Source organism: Euprymna scolopes, chromosome 5, assembly GCF_053919585.1.
Source record: "Euprymna scolopes isolate OS-2025 chromosome 5, ASM5391958v1, whole genome shotgun sequence".
NCBI lineage: Eukaryota > Metazoa > Mollusca > Cephalopoda > Sepiida > Sepiolidae > Euprymna > Euprymna scolopes.
The window spans coordinates 133737663-133758117 of NC_136486.1; positions in this window are offsets into that span (position 1 = coordinate 133737663).

Below are 20455 nucleotides of genomic sequence, written 5' to 3' on the forward strand. Positions count from 1 at the left end.
TAGAATAAATTGGTCGAACATGTCGTCCAACTCATTTAATCATTTATTAATATTCAAAGAACTCGATTCATGAGAGGCCAGTCCACTAGTATTTTCAATTAACCAGTCCAATGTGCTGGTGATACAAAATTTCTTCGCCTCAATCCAGGAGACCAGGTCCTTAGCAGCCATAGTTTGAAGCAGAAAGAACAACTAATGGATGGAAAAAACTTTCTAAAAAAAAAAAACAAAAAAAAAAACAAAGGCTTAATAAAGCCAGAGAAATATTATATTACAGAATTGTGAATGCTAATTGTTGTGAATAACGCTAACCCTTCCAACTAATAGGAAAGAAAAGATTAAAAAAACGGCGAACAGAGTGAGAAAAAAAAAAAAGAATTAAATTGGAGCAAGGTTGAGCAAGCAAGAAAAATATTCGGTAATGCCAACTTATTATTCCTGAGAAAAAGTTGGGAAATTTAGGACGGACAGGCAAAAGGAAAAAAAATTACAAACAACCGAACTAATTTCAATGGTCAAAGGGACATAATTCTCACGCCCTGGGGACACCAAGAATATAATTCTATTTATTTTTTTTTAAGAGATAGCATGCGACCATTAAAACGAATTAAAAAAATATATATTATTTATACATCATTATTATTTACAATTATATTTTGATACAATCCATTTTTACTTTAATTAAAAAAATAATTTATACAATAACTGTTTTGACTTTCAAATATATTTGTGTTATTTATATATTCCAATGCTCCAAAATTCATGATGTTCTCTGATTTGCAATCTAGATTATCTCAGCAAGTCATACATAATTTTTTTTTTAATAATAATGACGAGGGGGGGGGGACATAAGTTTTTCCAAAGTAAAAAAAAATCGCAAATTAATAATAATCGTGGGGTGGGGTGGATGAAGAATCTAACATCAAAACGAGACTATCGTAAATTCAAGTTAAAAAAATGAGGGATCGATTTAGAACGCTTTATGTGAAATTGAACCCCTTTCAAATCTTAAAATATTGATTTTTTTTTTTTTTTTTTTTTTAATAATCTGGTAGCTTAATGTCCAATTGATAATAATCCGCAAAAATACTTGGAAAGAGAGGAAAAGGAAAAACAATTGTTGGGGGGGGGTGAAATCTCAAGTGAACCAAAATTTATTTTCCAAAATGAGATTTTTGTAACGAAATTTTGGTAAATGTGTAATTTAGCGGCGTACATTATTTGACAGACAAAAAAAATATATAAAAACTATCTAATTTTGGTACTGGTCGCGGTAAGAGTTCCCTGCCGAACACCCTAAAAAAACAATGACTTCTCCCCGCGCAGGCGCAAAGGACATGTTTTAGTTGCCATAGTAACAAAACCTTTTATCGACATTGTTTTACTGTTTATGAATATTAAAATAAAATACATTACTACACATTTATTAATAATATCTCACTTTTAATCACTTTTATCGACTTTTTAAAACTTTTTTTTTACTCTTTTTAAATGACAACGTTAATGTTTATGAATATTGAAATAAAATACATTACTACACATTTATTAATATCTTCTTTTTTTTTTTTTACTGTTTATGTGTCAATTTTATCGACTTTTTAAATAAATGTTATCAAAGGCAAGATAATTTACTTTTCTACCAAACTGGATATATTTTTCGTGTTTTTATTCAATGTAACATATTTATTCAGCTCGAAACCCATACAGTGTTTACCGATGTATTGGAACATTCAAGATGGCGTCTTATTCTCTCTTTAACACGGTAAGTGTGGGAAAAGATGTTATAAATAAAAAACCGGATAAAATACTGTTAAAAACTCGCTCAATATATGTTACCGTGACATAGGTTGACATATATTCGGCGGGTTTTTAATAGTATTTTGTATAGTTTTTTTATTTATAACACCTTTTTCCATACTTACGGTGTTAAAGAGGGTGTGAGACGCCATCTTGATTTTCGAATACATCGGTAAAGACTGTTTTTCGAGCTGAATAGATATGTTACATTGAATAAAAACACAAAAAATATATCCAGTTTGGCAGAAAAGTAAATTATCTTGCCTTTGATAACATTTATCTGTTATATATTTGTTTTTTGACAACTTTTTCGAATCTATGTGTACAGTAATACAAACCCCTTTTTTTTTACTCTTTTTAAATGACAACGTTAATGATTATGAATATTGAAATAAAATACATTACTACAAATTTATTAATATCTTCTTTTTTTTTACTGTTTATGTGTCAATTTTATCGCCTTTTTAAATAAATGTTATCAAAGGCAAGATAATTTACTTTTCTACCAAACTGGATATATTTTTCGTGTTTTTATTCAATGTAACATATTTATTCAGCTCGAAACCCATACAGTGTTTACCGATGTATTGGAACATTCAAGATGGCGTCTTATTCTCTCTTTAACACGAAAAAAAGAGTAAAAAAAAAGTTTTAAAAAGTCGATAAAAGTGATTAAAAGTGAGATATTATTAATAAATGTGTAGTAATGTATTTTATTTCAATATTCATAAACAGTAAAACAATGTCGATAAAAAGTTTTGTTACTATGGCAACTAAAACATGTCCTTTGCGCCTGCGCGGGGAGAAGTCATTGTTTTTTAGGGTGTTCGGCAGGGAACTCTTACCGCGACCAGTACCCTATTTTTATATAAAACACATTATTAGACAGAAAACCGGAAAAATATTCATTTTTATTAATTTTTTTTTTTCATCATTTTTATTAGACTTGTCGCGGTTTCAAATCACCGCCTCCATTTTTTTTTCTCCTTCTTTCTTTCTTCCCCCCCCCCCCGCTCCTTCTCTTACCGGCTAAACACGAGTGAAACGTTCGCCAAACACGAGTGAAACATTCACCAAACACGAGAGCATTCACCAAACACGAGTGAAACGTTTGCCAAACATGAGTGAAATATTCTCCAAACACGAGTGCATTCACCACCCACGCGTGCAACGTTCGATAAAAACACGAGTGAAACGTTCGGCTAAGCACGGGTGAAACGCACGAACATATATCAACAAAACAGGCGATTTAATTTTTACCCTTTAGACGAAATTAATTTAGATGGAATCAACAAACTCCGAATCTACTCTCGAGTGCATAAATTTCGTTCAAGAATTAAATAGAGTCGTTTGTTTGTTTTCATGGGGACCAACCTCACTAATATTACGCCAGCAAAATGAATACAGCTCATTCTGGCCAAGTCGGAGGAGCTTGCCCGGGACCAACAACTGACGCTACAAGTCACGTTGTCCGAACCCAGCAGCAGGAGCAACCATGCTGAGCAGCAGTTCAAACAGTCCTTGTCAGGGCTAGTAAGTTTTTCATAAATCCGATTCATCACTGCTTGCTTCTTGAGACCCACCGGCAAAGTTCACTTCCAGTCTCCAGTTCGCTCCAGTTCATTCCTGCAGCTTTCCAGCCCTTGGTGTCTCCTGCAGCCTCGCCTGCCACTTTGCTCGCACTTGGCTCCCTGCCAGTCGTACATTCCTAAACACTGATCCCTCCGTTCTCAGGGTCGTCCATTCCTTAACACTGATCCCTCTGTCTCAGTGTTGTCCGTTCTCAGGGTCGTACGTTCCTTACACTGATCCCCCGTTCTCAGTGTTGCACGTTCCTTAACACTGACCCCTCCATGTCAGTGTCCACTATCCGTTCCGGACCGCCTTGACGTCCAGCTGATTATTCCAGACCCAGTGAACAACCATAAACCACGCTACGTCGAGAGTACCTGTTTCCGACCTTAGCCTCTAGTGACGTGCGGTCTTCCAGGCGACCAGCAACCAGATACAACGATTAATTTTTTTTTTTGCTTCCTTTAAAAAAATAAAAGGCAAACCCTCGCCTTTGTGGGAACATGCCAACCGGATGCTAACGTCTCCAGCATAAGGGACAAAATAAAAAATCGTCGTTTGCACATGGCTCCACGCATCGCTTCCGTTTGGAAAAAGAAAAATAAGAAACCATAAAAGAATTATCAACCAATGGCAGAGCTCCCCGCCGAAAATAAAGGCCTAAAATATCACAGCCGCTGGGAGCCGGTTTACGACTATAAAAGGAGGGGACCAGAAAGAAAAGAAAAAGAGATTCGCCCAGCTGCGTCAGTGAACGCACGGACAGTCTTCCACCCGGCCTAAAGAAATGAAGAAGAAAAAGAAAAGAAAAAAGAGATTCGCCCAGCTGCGTCAGTGAACGCACGGACATTCTTCCACCCGACCTAAAGAGATGAAGAAGAAGAAGAAGAAGAAGAAGAAGAAGAAGAAGAAATAAGGCACCAGTAAACTGAAGCCAACTCCGCTCTCATGTTATGGGCCAAGATGCCTTCAATTCTAACAATGCCTATTTCACATAAACCAAAGAAGAAAAAGAAGGAGAAAAACACAGGAGGCGAAGACGCCGCGCTGCTAGTCGTTGATAAATGTAGTCGCCGCTCTCAAGTTAAAAGCCTGGACACATATCACCGAAGTAGCACGACCGGCCACCCACTTACCACCCCTGTCGTCTGAAAAGATAAGTACGCTTTGCTTAATTATACAAACCTACGAAAGTTCATTCCTTATCAATGCATACACACGCTGGACTACCGTTCTCAATTTTCCTACAACATTTATTTCTCTTCCCACGCGCGAACAAACAATAGTGACCCGAACTTGAGATGAAAACACATTTCCTTTTCTTGCTACAACACCAGTCCTGCAACGAACATTGGTTACATACGCGCGGACATGTTATAACTAAACTGTTCATTTCTTTCAACAGCAAATAAACGACGTTTACCTTCTCTTTTAATTGAGTCTTTGTTTCCTTCAATTCCTCATTCGTTTCATTATTCTTTTGTAACGGGATTGGGGTATTTATATATCCTAGTCCCCTACACCTTTAACCAAACAACCCGTGTCTGTCATTCTTGTTTGCCTTTTTGCTGTTTACTGTTTGCCTGTGTCTACCTTCTAAGTTGTTGGGTCGATTGTCCCCGGACGACTGGCCCTGCAACAGACTAACAACATTTTCATCATTTTTATCAGACTAACAACATTCGCGGCCGCCAAATTGCTTTTAAAATTCGGCCTTTCTAAGGTTTAACAGGTTGACTTTTTTAAGGCCAGATTTGGCCTTTTTATGCTCTTTCATTACACAAAAAAAAAGAAAGAATGGCGGCCCCAAAATGAAAGAGATTAAAAGACCCAATCTGTCAACCCTTAGAAAGGCTAAATTTTAAAAGCAATATGGCGGCCTCGAATATCGTATATGTAGTCTAATAAAAAATTATGAAAAAAATAAAAATGAAATATTTTCTGGTTTTATTTCGGCCTTTGGGTTTAATAAGGTGTTTTACATAAAAATAAATAGTATTTTTTGTCTGTCAAATAATTTACGCCGCTAAACTACACATTTACCGAGATTTTTTCTAACGTGCTTTATAAAGTTTTCGAAAGTGACTTCTAAAGAGATTATAAACAGCGGACAATTTTTTAAATTACAAGGAATACTTGTCATAAAATCAAAAAAAATAGTTTTCACCTCATTTAATAGTAAAAATAATGCTGTCAGTAAGTTTTCACGAGCGATTAACAAAAACATGTTTTTATGTTTTTCGTTCTTTTTTGGGGGTGGATATTCAATTATAGAACTTGTATAGTTTAACAGGTGCTACTCCGGTTTAATTAACAGTTTTTTCGTAAGTAACGCGAACGCGCCGACATTTACTGAGCAGAAGTACCGTTTAACATCTCACAAAAAATTCTGTGTTTACATTGAGGGGGTGGGGTAACATTAAGTAGGTTTCTACAATCATTTTGTTTTATTTCTTATTTTGAAGTGACTATCGAGTCTTCAAAGATATCGCTGCCATCTTTTCTTGTTCCTCGGCAGCATTGAACATTACTCGTTTTTTTTTTTAACCAAATAAACATTTTACATTAAATAAATAGAATTTATCTATGTGATTATGTAGGTGTATCAGAACTTTTGTCCAAGTCGCCATAACAAACATTTGTTTGAATAGACACCTATACGTCTATCAGATTATAACAATATGAAAATGTAATTTAAACCCGTAAATTTTATTTCAATAAAACGAGCAAAGACCAAATTTTAATATCATAAAAGCTTTAATAGAGAAATAAACAATTTTATTTATTTTTTCCTTGGAGTTCTTCACTTAACATTTCACGGAATGTCGAACAAATAACACGAGTTGAATCTTATTATATTTATTTAACTGGCAAAACATCACTTACCTGTTCCACATGACTAACATATGCTTTCTTTTAATCTTCCTGTATGAGAATTTATTCATATTTATGTATTATAATCCATGTATTTTTTAAATGGAAGGATTTTTCAACCATATGTCACGGTAAATCGTCGTATCGATAATACTAGTTTATCGTCCATTAAAGAAACCGAATGTTAAGTGTGGTGAACGAAACAAACAACGACTCGGTTGAAAGTAGAGTTGTAACGAACACAAGCTATTCCGGCATGACGTCAGGATTTGACCCCAAGCTAATTCCCCTGTTTGATGGCAGTAGCACTGATCACTCAGTGCAGGAATGGGTGGAAAAAGCAGAATTAATATGTCAGCTGTGGGGTGAAGCGTATAGAATGCGTGGTCTCAATGCGCCTCACTGGGGAGCATATGCAGTATACCAGCAGTTGGCTGCCATAACTCTCGATGAGCCTGACTTTCATGCATGGACGGCGTCTTGGAAGTGGTCAAACGATCAGCCACCAATATCCTTGCGAAACCGGTTATCGGAATATCCCCCACCGATGTGGCTAAGGGAACAGTATGGAGAAGAACTGCAAACGTGGATCGACAATGGCTGGCTTCTTCCATACCCAGAGGATGAGCTTGGCCCCCCCACGAGGGCTGATTCCCTTGATAGCCGTCGTACAAGAGACCAAACAAAAGGTCCGCCCCATCCTAGACTACCGTGAGCTCAATGAGCATGTCGACCCATATACAACAAGGGCTGATGTGTGTGGACTCAAATTAAGGAAGTGGCGCCAGCAGGGATCGAACGTGGCAACTCTGGACCTACGCAGGGCCTATCTGCAAATACGCATTGAGAAGAAATTGTGGCCATTTCAGACTGTGGAAATTAGAGGAACCCGATATTGTCTAACCAGGCTAGGGTTCGGTCTAAATGTGGCCCCAGGCATTATGACAGCAATCATGCATGCTATCCGCCAGCAAGATGAGGCAGTGCAACAGGCAACATCCTCATATATCGATGATATATTCGTCAATGAGAACCTCATGTCAGCGCAATCGGTTAGAATGCACTTTGAAAGCTTTGGACTGACATGTAAGGAACCAGAGCGTCTGTGCGATGGAGCAAAAATTCTCGGCCTGCACATGCGCAATAGCAAGGAGGGACTTTGCTGGAGAAGAGGAAGTCACGTTCCCAAGCTCCCATCAAACATCACTCGACGAACAGTGTTTTCGCTTTGTGGAAAGATGGTAGGCCATTTCCCTGTGTGCGGTTGGCTCAGGGTGGCCGTGGCAGCCATAAAGAGACGATTTTGAGTCCCGGAAACGAACGGACGTGTGTAAAAGAAGAGGTAGAAGAAAAGAGTGTGGTGAACGAAACAAACAACGACTCGGTTGAAAGTAGAGTTGTAACGAACACATTAAGATTCTCACTTTGTTATCTACGGAAGCCTATAAGTGTAAAAAAACACTAATTCAGAAACGTTAGTAATCTCGATATGGGATTATATTCGTTCAAATTTTCCACTTTTAAAGGGAGATAACTTATCGTCCTTTTTTTACTGTTGGCGTTTTTATGCTATCATACGTGAAAACTGGTATCTTGTAATTTTGGATTTATACGGATTACAGATTAACGAGCATAGTAAATGTAATTTTTTTTTTAAATATCTCAAAGAAATACCTGAATTTTTTATTTATTATACTATAAATCTACATTATTCGGTATCGTCTTTTTTTTATATATCGAAAAAAAGGAAATCAGGAATTAAATATAAAAATATACACTGACCGAAAAATATTGACTGGAAAATTCTAAACAAAAAATAAGCTTCCACTTAAAAAAACAAAACAAAAAAAAACAACGTGGTTATCGAAACAAAAAAGGATTTACACTTTGGACTTTACAGGTAAATTTGCACGTAACTGTTTTTTTTTTTTTTTTTTTTTAAAGTTGATTATTTTATTTATTGATGTTTTATCTTCAATTTGTGATATATAAAACTTGTGCACAAAAATTAATTATTAAAATTCTCATAAACATTTAAAAATGAGGGGGGGTGAATTTATAAAACAACGTTTGTCTAAAATATTATATTCAGTTTATTGGAAAGAGCATAAAATTTCACATTCACCCTGAAAAAAACCGTAAAAATTGAACCAATAGAAATTTTTTTTATAGATATTTAAAGTTTAAAAATTGAAAAATATTCAGCTCGTAAAAATCAATTGATTTCATTACGTAAAAAAAATGACTGCCTGAACGCACACACGCACTTTGTAAACACTGTTTTTTAAAAAATGAAAAATAATATTTCTATTATTTTTTAAACAACTTAAATAGTTTATTTTGGAAATATATTCTATAAAGAAAATAAATAACCCACTTTAGAAAGAGAAACTACGAGTTTTTTATATTTTATTCGCCGTTTTCTGTTAGGGGTGTCAAAAATTCCCCCAAAATTCTGATGCACCTAGTAGTTATGTAGGTGTATCAGAATTTTTGTAGGAATTTTTGACACCCCTAACACGAAACTGCGAATAAAATATTAAAAAAAAAAAAAAACTCGTAATTTCTCTTTTAAAGGTGGGTTGTTTATTTTCTTTATGGATTATACTTCCAAAATAAACTATTAAAGTTGCACTGCACTGCACTTTCACCTAAACAAAGCATGATGTTGACATTTCGAAGAATTTTAACTCCAAAATAAAAATGTAGAAGTTAAAACTTACTGAAGGGTCGGCTTCTTGCAACTGTTGAATAATAATGGGAATGTTCATTGAAGCCACGCTGCCTGTTGCTGCGAGAAGCACGTGTTTTCCAGCCATCACGTAACGCGAGTTTATTCAACTCAAATAATCATTGCCCGCTAACAACAATGAACAAATCTTGGGAACACAGAGTGTCGTGACTCGTGAACTTTATATATATGAACGGGGGTTGGTCGGCATTCACCGATGTTTGATATCGCGGCCGTGGCGTAAACATAGATAAATATCTCCCAACCCTTGACAAAAAAAAACAAAAAACAAAATAAAATAAAATAGATGTCAGTAATTAGCAATATGAAGACCAGTTTCAACATTTAATATAGAAATTTATTGAAGAAAACATCGCTTTTTTATGTGTGTGCATTTTGTGCTCTGTCATCGCACAGGAGAAAACATGTTAGAGTTTGATTTTGGAATTAAATGAGAGAGTTTGTCTGGGCGGAGGGAATGATGTCCTTTAAAGAAATAGGAACAAAAAAGAATTAAATTTCTTCTTAGCGGGGTGTTTTTATACGCTTTTGGGCGGCTCCAGCCAAGCTGTCAGAAAAAGATTTGAGAAATATGTTTTCCTTCGAGCGTTGATTGGACAGAAAGTGGATGCCCTGTCACGTGGTATGCTCTGTCTTACGTCCGCACGAAACAACGTTTTACTACTTATTTCCGCAGAATTTGCATGGGTGGAAATGGCAAATGTGGGCTAACGAAAATGTTATTTATTTATTTAAATGTCTCTGACGTGTCGTTACAATATGAACCAATAACTACTATGTTACGCATGCATATTCATAATGTCATTGTTCGACCATCACCAGGTAAATTCCATATTTTAAATTTTCACACTTTTGCACCAAATTTCCCTGGCTAAAAGTCAAATATAATGTTTCGCATGGGTTCAAATACCCTATATAAGTTTCATGCCTATAGCCTAAAAACTGATAGAGGAGTTTGGTAGGCAAAATCTTTTAAACAAATGTATATATACGCATATATATATATATATATATATATATATATATATATATATATATATATATATATATATATATATATATAGAAAGAGGTTTCTGCTTACTATAAACTTTTTACGCAAATATCACGCAAGTATAAATCATGTAGAATATCTGCGTGAATATAATTACATGCAAAACTAAAAATGATCATCCCATAAGAAAACCGAAGAAAAAAAAAAAACTAATAGAGAATTGAATGTTGAAAAGAATATGCAAATTAGCTAGATCTTTTGTAGATAAATGCAATTCCACGACCCATATATAACAAATTTGTATTTTCTTTTTAAATAAATAGAAAAAAGGGTTTTTATGAATACCAATACACAAAAAAAAACGAAATTTATAGAAGTACAGATATAGATTATAATATATAATAATTATATATATATATATATATATATATATATATATATATATATATATATATATATAATAGGACAACAAGAGTATGAAATGAAGACACAAAACTATATATTGGTAGATATAGAATGGATCATTTATTGAATAATGGAATACAGGCAAAATTTGGGGGATAGAAGGGACTCTTTATGCCAGGGCATTTCGAAACCTAATGCTTCTCATCAGAAGAGTAGAGAAGGATGCTAGGGAGCAATGGGGAAGATGCGGCGTCTAGCATAAGGTTCATTAGGGACCAAAAAGGTTAAGAGGAATTATAGAATGTTGGGGGAAGCTTTATTGAATTCTAAATAAATAAGGAGAAGTTTGTTATATATAGTATGATATATAAGATTGTATATGGCCTTTAACATACTATTGAGATTAAGGGGTATATGTATTATGGTTTAATAGGGGGTGTATTGTTGCTGCATGGTAATTTATTTTAACGGTTTGTGGGGTGTCTATTTTCTATGGGGTGGGTAATACATAGACTAGACGTACACTACTACTATTCGCTACAACATGTAAACACACTGAATACCTTTCCCTTTTTTTCTCTATTAACTGGCTTAGCTCATTTACATCACAGAACTGTCTAATTTTTATCCCAACTACTACTGACTACACAACGTGTAAACTGAACTATTCTCTCTTTAAGCAAGCTGGCATAATATTAAATCTATCTTTACACACAAAAACACTTCCAGCTATTAACCCATTTCTCTCTTGTACATGCTACTAACAAAGATGACAAATAAAGTTGTTTTTGAATATACAATGAAACTCCATTTCGTTGTCTCTTATTCTATAAATGTTACGCTGAGGAGTTTGAAAGTACTTTCAGTTAATGTATCTTTAACCATAGCTATTGGTGGTTGAGAATGTTTCTTGTAATTATTGCAGGAAACAAGCTTAGTCGTGGCTGCATTAAATGTGACCATCCATTTTTGTCCCCATTCCACTATAGATTGGAAGACTTCCTCTAGTGTTTCTGCCATTTCCTTAGATATGTGGTCATTTGTTTTCGCCTCGTGCATGTTATAGAGCGTGGTGTCATCAGCAAATATATCCATCTCAGAAACAATTTGATCAGAGAGGTCATTTATGAATATTAGGAATAATAATATTAGTTACTTTTATTTTCTCTACCGTTCTCCATTGACCCAGGATGTACCTAAAAAACAAAGTCTCTGATAGCATAGATACAGCACTTTCCCTCGACACTAGCGCACAAGTGCATGTATTTGGTGACTTCAATATCCAGCACAACAACTGGCTTGAATTTTCTACTTACACAGACGCAACTGGTAGCACAACACATAGCTTCTCTATATCTCATTGCCTATCACAGATGGTTATGTTTCCAACCTGTTTCCCTGACCAGCAAGAACAACACGCATCACTTTTAGATCTGTTTCTGACCGCAGTTCCCGACGATTGTGTTACGAATACCCACAGCCCACTTGGGAATGCTGATCATGTAGTGATAATAGTTGAAATCACCCTAAACTCTAGAGCCAAAACAGAAGAGCCATTGCTCAAAACAACAAGATATTATAAAAAGGCTGACTGTGAAGCCATCAGGGATCTCATCAGAGACGTCTCATGGCGAAATATCTTTTCACTTCCTGCTGAACAGTGCGCAAAAGAGACCACTGAATGGTTCAAAACAGCAATTGAAGCTCATGTTCCCATGCGGAAATTTTATAGCAAACACCACTCTCCCCAATGGTTTATTTCTACTTGTGCAGCTGCCATTGCTTAAAGGCAGCATGTGTACCACAGATTTAACCGACATAAGTCCAGTTCAAACAGACAGAAGTATATAGAAGCCAGAAATAACTGTAAGAAAGAAATAGCGATAGCTAAGGAGAATTTACTGAAACCACCAAAAAACGCATCGAAGCACAGAAATTGGAAACCCGTAACTTCTAGAAGTAATTGTAAGAAAGAAATAGCAACAACTAAGAGAGAATATACCGAAACCTCCAGGAAACATACTGAAGCACAGTAATTAGGAACCCATGACTTCTGGAAAATATACAACAGTGTAGTAAATAATGGGCAATCAACAATTCCCCTACTATCCAACAATCATGAGATGGGATGTGGCAAGAGCGGGGAACAGCATTCATTGCCCTAGTTAAGAAACAAGGTCGACCACTGGATGGTTCTGTTGTCTCCGTGATCGCACCTCTACACTTGGCTAATAGGCAAAGGAGTATGAAAGCCGGGCAATAGACACAGCCTATCTACTCCTTAAGCAGTTTAGGTTTGCAAACCAGTAATTTGTTCGAGTCACCAACTCTAAGAAGGTCGTTGTCCAGGACTGAAGAGCCCCCCCCCTCTGCCCCCAGGTTTAGCTTCAGAGTTTTCCTTCTCCTAGACGGATGACCTTAGAAGACCTATGGGTCCATCAGCACTGAGGGGGTTTGCCCCATGTCTGAGTCCTAAACCAGGTATTTCTGCAGCCTCGCATGGGTAGTTAATGTTAATGGGTTAGTTATTAAAGGTAATATATCTACTGAAAAATTACATTCCTCAGAATAGTTAAAAGGGACATTACTATGCTTTCCATTTAATTTTTACTGTAAGAGGAGATAAGTAAAAATTCATGCAGTGGGAACAACTAAATTTGCAACTGGTTGGTTTGAGATGAAGGAGTTAATATTTGGTCAAAATATTGTTCATATGCTAGTTTAGGAATAGGATAACATGTTAAAGTATGATTAAATTGATATTATGGTAGGAATTAAAGTAAAATTTGATGCCTGAACTCTGGATATTTAAGACGATAGGAGGAATAATAAAATGTATCTATTCAATATAGAGTAAAGTAGCGACATATCTATGAGTTGAAGTTCATTTCAGTATAGGTATATCTGGAAGTAATGTATAAGCTATGGCGTATTCAGTATGTATAATTTAGTATAAATAGAAATAGGGACATATTTACAGTAGATATGAACATATAGAAATTGTAGATATTAAGTATATTTCTTAATTAAGTTCTTCTGACTTCTAACAAAGAAAGATAACTTCGCCTTTTGTTTAAAATTCGAAATTGTATTTTGCATAACAAAGAGTATCGACTCAGTTTTTTGTATTGCTTTCACCCATCTAAGGGAAAGAGATATAGGGGTTGCTATTTTATATCGATCACATTTAAATCTACATACAAAACTATGGCTAATAAGTATCTATTTTATAGCAAAGAGGTGCACAGTTTCAATGCTGTAAGATGGTGAAGGTTCAGTTTTGGTGTGCAGCATTATTAGTGCCGATGGTCCAGGATCTATAGGTCGATTGCAAGGTCGAATTAATTCGACCAAGTACATTAATATGTTGACTGAGCATTTTTTTTTACCCTACTTTGGCCGGAATCTGGATGATAATCTTATCTTCATGGCAATGTCAAGAGGTTCCTGGAAGAGCATGATATTCCGTATTTGGATTGGCCTGCACAACCTCAAGATCTCAATCCTATCAAAAACATTACATCAAGCAACAACTACACAATGATAAATTTTTAAATTTGGAAGAACTTTGGATAAAATTAAAGAGAAGTGGGATGCTTTTTCATTGGAATATTGCTCAGACTAATTCAATGGAATGCCCCCAAATGTGCAGGGTGTCAAATTGCAAAAGGGCTATGTTACTAAATAATGTTCCTTGTTGTATTTGTGTTGCATTAATGTTCTAAAGTTACATTTAAATAACAATTTTCCATTGTGCGGTGGATATTTTAATCTGGTTTTAAGCTCATTTGTTGTTGCAGAGTTTCTTTTTGCCTTCTCGATTTGAAGTTCATTTTTTAAATTGACATGAACACGAGAATACTTTAATTGATAGTCAAATATTAACAGGTAAAATTATAGAATAAAAGGCAAATCAAGTGAATTATAGGTTGTTTAACCAGTTACATTCAATTTAGCTTAAATTTGCAGTTTTTGAAAAAATTACAAGTGCGGACTTTCTTTTGGGCAGCATTATATATACAATGATGATGATTATAATTATTCACGGTAGGGGTCACCAATTTGTGATATCAATTTATAACTATAGGTTGGAATGAGGAAGTGGTTCATGGCTTGTAAAAGAAATGGTGTATGCGTGTGTCATTTCTTTACCAGCTTGCTTGGGATAACACTCAGTTCTGTTTCTGTAGCAACGAGAAAATGTATGCCTGAATCCCTGTCAGTGACACAGAAAGTGCGACGTATAAGATGCCAGCCAGGGATGTCAGTCGCATTTACCACCTTGCTGCGTCATTTCCCAACGATTTAGGTGTTTGTGTAAATGCACAGGGCTGTTGACATCTCACAGCTTTTTCTCCATAACGTCGATGATAATAGCATAATCGCATATCATTGTTGTCTTGACAATGGTATCTCATTCGACTCTCAGAGCATCGGCGACAAAAGTCATCCTGTTGAGGACAGTATGGCTTGTGCTGCTTCGTGTTTTTTTTTTTTTTCCACAGGAATCACCACTTATCAAAGGCTGGAGGCTACTCGAGGATAATGGTTAATGGGTATACATTAGTCATTGTGATTATAGCATAGTAAACATAAGTAGTGGGAATTTTGTAAATTGGATTACTTAAGGGAACGGTTTATCAAGAACTTGTTTACGTTGAACTTGAAGACAATCAGATTGTAGGCAGCTGGAAAGCAGGAAATCGGAAGACAGTTTCACAGGTGTGCAGTTCTAAGAAAGAAGCTTTGTTCATGGAATCTACATTTAGGTTTAGACACAGATAAAGAGTGGGGAAAATTATTGATAGTGGTTTTGGTTAGACGAGTGTTTTTTCATGAAAGTTTGGCGAGGGGGACCATAGATTGAAGCTCAGCTGAGCACTTGCTATGAAAATAACGATAAAGCAGAGACAAGCTCGCAACATCTCTTCTGTGGGAGAGAGGTTGCAGGGAAGAGAAAAGGGCATCCCCCACTAAGCTATGAAGTTTATTTTGAACTCTGTCAAGACAGGATAAGTTGCTTCTAGCAGCTTCTGCCTAGATGTGGCAACAGTACTTCATCGTTGGACGTACCTGACTTTTATATAGGTAGAGAATTGCATCAGGAGTGAGATATATACTGGAGTGGTAGAAGGATCCCGCCATTTTTTCAGCAACCTTGGACATGGATTTGCTATATGTGTTCAATTTCAGGTCAAGAGCCCAGAAGCTTGTCAAAACATGAAGCCTCCCCAAGACGAGAGCCATTCAATCAGAGCGTAGATGATGTAGAGATAGAAGCTTGGTTTTAAATGCATTAAAAGTAACCAGCCACCCCATTTTACCACATGCTCAAGATCTGAGGAGAGAGAATAAGAGAGAACTTAGTCATTTACGGTCTTTGATGTGCTACCATAGATTGTAGTGTCGTCAACATAAATGTCTACAAATGATGTAAGGATGTAGTTTGGAAAATCATTAATGTAGATCAGGAAGAGAGTTGGGTCCAGGATGGACCCTTGAGTGGCTCCAGCATTACCACTGAGAGCTTTTGATTTCTGCCCATCAACTACTACTCTTATGAACCTATCAGAGAGAAATGATTTAATAATGGAGAAAACATTTCCAGCTATACCATAGCTGGAGATCTTGTGAAGTAGGCCTTTATGCTATACCCTATCAAAGGCCTTTGATATGTCAAGAGGAACTGCCCTGGAAAGGAAGCCTCTATTGAGAGATTTGCTAATCCTATGAGATATAACCGTTAGCACATCTGCTGTAGATCTAGAAGAACGGAAACCATATTGCATGTCACTAAGAAGGTTGTTTTTGCTGAGATAGTTGACTACTTCTCTATTTAACACAGATTCCAGCAGCTTACTCATGATGCACAGGAGACTTGTTAGTCTGTACTGAGATGGAGATGAACGATTACCTGAATTCTTAAATACAGGGCATACTGATGAGGTTTTCCAAGATGTTGGGAAGCAATTTTCCTTAAGAAAATGCTCAAATAACTTTGTAAGGATGGGCGTTAGTTCTGGTTGAAGCTTTTTGAGCACTATAATTGGAATGCCGTCAGGGCCAGTTGCTTTACTGGAATCAAAGTGTTTGATTAGCTTGACAATATTACGTACAGATATTTGTATGTCACATAGCATGTTTTCAGATACACAATGGAAATACTGGGGGTTGGCGGCCTTGGTCGCAAAGGGTAGAATTAGCTGCAAAGATCTTGGCAAAGAGCTTGGCTTTGTCTGATGCTGACGAGATTACCTCAGGTCCATTGATGATAGTTGGGATAGAGCACACACTCCTGTTCAGGATTCTGTTTGCTATTTGTACCAACTGATGGGACCCTAGCTGCTGCTCAGCTACTTTGGATTGACGGACTGAGCATACAACTCTCTTGTGTTCTTTATTACTTTCTTACAATGGTTGCTGGCAGACCTGAAGATGGCTTTAGCCTGAGAACATCTATTACGTTGGAAGCAATGGAAAAAGTGATTTCTGTGTGTAATGGCAGCAGCACAGTCTGGAGAGAACCACAGCTGGCTGCTAGGTTTTTACTGGAACTTTTTCGAGGGTATGAAACGGTCTATACCTACAATTAACCATTCCGTCAGGTCTGATACTATAGAGGACAAATCCTTTTTAAACATGGGACGCAGAGGTAGATCTGATATAAATGTACGGAAGCTATCCCAGTCAGCCATGGAGTATTGATATACTGTACAATGGAGAGGTATGTCCGAAGGCCTATTACATTTCGTTTTTATCTTAACTGATACAACAGAGTGGTCAGAAGATCCCAGTGGAGACAGAACGGAAGATGAACATAGCTTAGGGCAAGTTGTGAGAAAAAGGTCTAGGAGACTTGCATACTGACGATCAGTGTCGGGGACACGGGTGGGTTCATGAAGAATCTGAGTCTTGTTTGAGTGTGTTAACCATTCCACACTGTGAACATTGAAGTCTCCACAGACGTGAATGTTTGCTGAGGGGTATGCAGACAGGACATGGTCAATTTTCTCAGATATGCTTTTAAAGATAGTAACTCCACTGTTGTGTTAAATTCTTCATCTGGTTGCTTAACTCCTGCATGCATTTAGCTTGCTTTTTAAGCATCTCTCTGACGTCCTTGATGTCTTTATCAGCTTTAAGTGTGGTGAGGGAGATGGTTGGGGCTGCAGTTTGGTTGACTGGGGAGACTGATGCTGTGACCTCCATAATTTTGTCAGCAAAGTCGGCCAAGGCTTCAACTAGTGTCATCTCCCGAGTGGATGCAAGTATCATTTCACTGTGAATAGCAATCTATTGACGAATAGCTGTTTCAAAATGTCTGGTTGGAGTGAGTTCTCGCCTAGTAATTTCTTCATCCTTCTCAAAAAGGTTTCCTATCACCCAGTTCTTCCCCCATGAGAACTTGACAGAAGCGTTTTGTTGTGAATCCCACGTCCGTTTAATCAATTCTGACTCAAGTGTCATATGTAACAAATCCACACTTCAGCCAGTACTCCCTGTGATAGCGATGCCAGGAGACATGGTTGAGTTTGGTAAGCTTGCTATGGATCCTTTGCATAAAAAATTGGACTTTTACATATGCAAACCAAAAAAGCAGGACTTTAACCAATGCCAGTTGAATTTGATGAAACTATGTCGGTCTCCATTATAAGCCACGCAAGTGTACTGGTTCACCACTATCATCTGGTAGTTCCTTGATCACAGTCCATATACTGCAGGAGTTGTAATTTACTGGATTTTGTCGTCGTTATTTATTCAGTGAGACTATTCAAAATGAGCAACCCGTGTTCCATCCACATAGTCATCAATTTCCAGATTAATATGCAGAGTTACCAATTTGTGGTCAATTACCAATTGTAAGTATTGGCCATGTGTCACCAACTTGTAAGGGTGTGAGTCTGTATTCACCAATTCATAATCGGGATCTATCAATTTTTAGGATCAAAGTTGCAGGTGCAGAGATCTCTTGAAGTCGAATGTAGTAGGATATCTGCGAGACCATTAAAGGTAAATCTAACGATATCGCCAATCAGTAGAAAGGTGGAATAGAAATAACTCTGGAAAATAATGACACTTGACAAAAAACTCGAAATCATTGTATTAATATAAAATAAACAACATTTATTTACGTGTTAGGAATATTAGTTGAAATTGCTCCAATGTAAGTGTTTTCTTGTATGAGTTGTTCATTATGCAGGATTAGCATAAATGAGGATTTCGTGAGAATGGCATAGAGTTTAAAATTACAGATTTTTTGTGTCCAGAGTGTCACACATGGTTAAAAATTTATGGGATTATTTTCTGAGAAAAACAGTCAATAACCATGAGAGTGAGAGCCTGTGTGTGTGTTCATTACATAAAAATCAGTAGTTCAAAATAACATTGTTTGAAAAAAGGAGAATTAAATTCTCATTCAGTATGGTCATTTTTCATGATGAGAATTAAGGTGCATGTGCATGGTGCGCAAATTCAAAACAAGGGGATTTTAACACCTTCCAGAGGTAGAGTTATTTTGACATATAGTCTTGGGCAAACAAGAGAAAAAAGATTGATTTAATTTTCGTGGAAAATTTTTATATAGGGATGTTCCAGTATGCATATCCTCTCATTAGCGCTTTCATTTTGAAGATTCCAGGATGGCCCATATAAAATTCTTTCAGAATTTTCATTTGTAACACTTGCGGTATTACCACTCTATCTGCACATGTTGTAGTTTTGTGACATATCGAAAATGAAAACACTTTTAATTCTTTTTTCTTCTTTTCGTTTTGCCACACTTGTTTTTTTTTTTATCTTGTGTTGTCCTGTTTTAAATTCAACAGCTTTTGACACTCTTCTGTAACTTTTTGTAAAGTTATCTCAGTGTCTAGATTCATGATTGATAATATCCTTGAACAATCTCTTTATCTTTAGCGGCTGTTAAACCCTGAACAAATATTAAACATTTAAACATATATTCTTTGAGATCTTTTATCCTGAATAATTCACATTGAGCATTTACTTTTCTTGCATAAGCAATAAAATTCTCCTCCGCTTATTTCACAATATTTAGACACGTATGACGCGTATAAAATAAGCTGCCTCCACTCCCCGAAAATGTTTGATAATATATCTATCGTTTCTTTAAAAGAAATATTTTCAGGTTTATTTGGGAAAATGATATTAGTATACTAGATATTTTCCTGAGTACTAAGTTTTTGTAACAGCAGAATATTTTTTTCTTCGTGACATCTTTTCATATCTATCTATATAAGAGCCAGATACGTCCACGGATGGAATACTGTTGCCACATATGGGCAGGAGCTGCTAGAAAAGACTTGTCCTACCTTGATAGGGTTCAAAATAGACTTCGTGGCCTCGTGGGAGATGTCCTTTTCTCTTCGCTGCAACCTCTATCTCACAGAAGAGATGTTGCGAGTTTGTCTCTGCTTTATCGTTATTTTCATGGAAAGTGTTCGACTGAGCTTCAATCTATGGTTCCCCCTCGCCAAACTTTCACAAGAAACACTAGACTAGCTGAAAACATTATCAATAATTTTCCCCACTCTTTATCTGTGCCTAAACCTAAACATAGATTCCATGATCAAAGCTTCTTTCTTAGAACTGCACGCCTGTGGAATTGTCTTCCGTTTTCCTGCTTTCCAGCTGTCTATAATATGGTTGTCTTCAAGTCCAACGTGAACAAGTTTCTGATGAGCCGTTCCACTTAAGTTAACAAATTTACCGAACTTCCATTACTATCGATTACTATATTGTCCTTTTGACTACTGTACACTCTTTAACTGTTATCCTTGAGTGGCCTATCGGCCTTGATAAGTGGTGACGCCTATGTAATAAAAAATAAAAAATGACAAAGTTCTCTCTAATTCTCTCTCCTCTGATCTTGAGCGCGTGGTACAATGGGGGAAGAGGTGGCTGGTCACTTTTAATGCATCCAAAACCAAGCTTCTATCTTTACATCATCAACGCTCTGATCCCCATCTAGCATCAATTGAAATGGATGGCTCTCGTCTTGGGGAGGCTCCATGTTTTGACAAGCTTCTGGGTTTGACTTTTACTC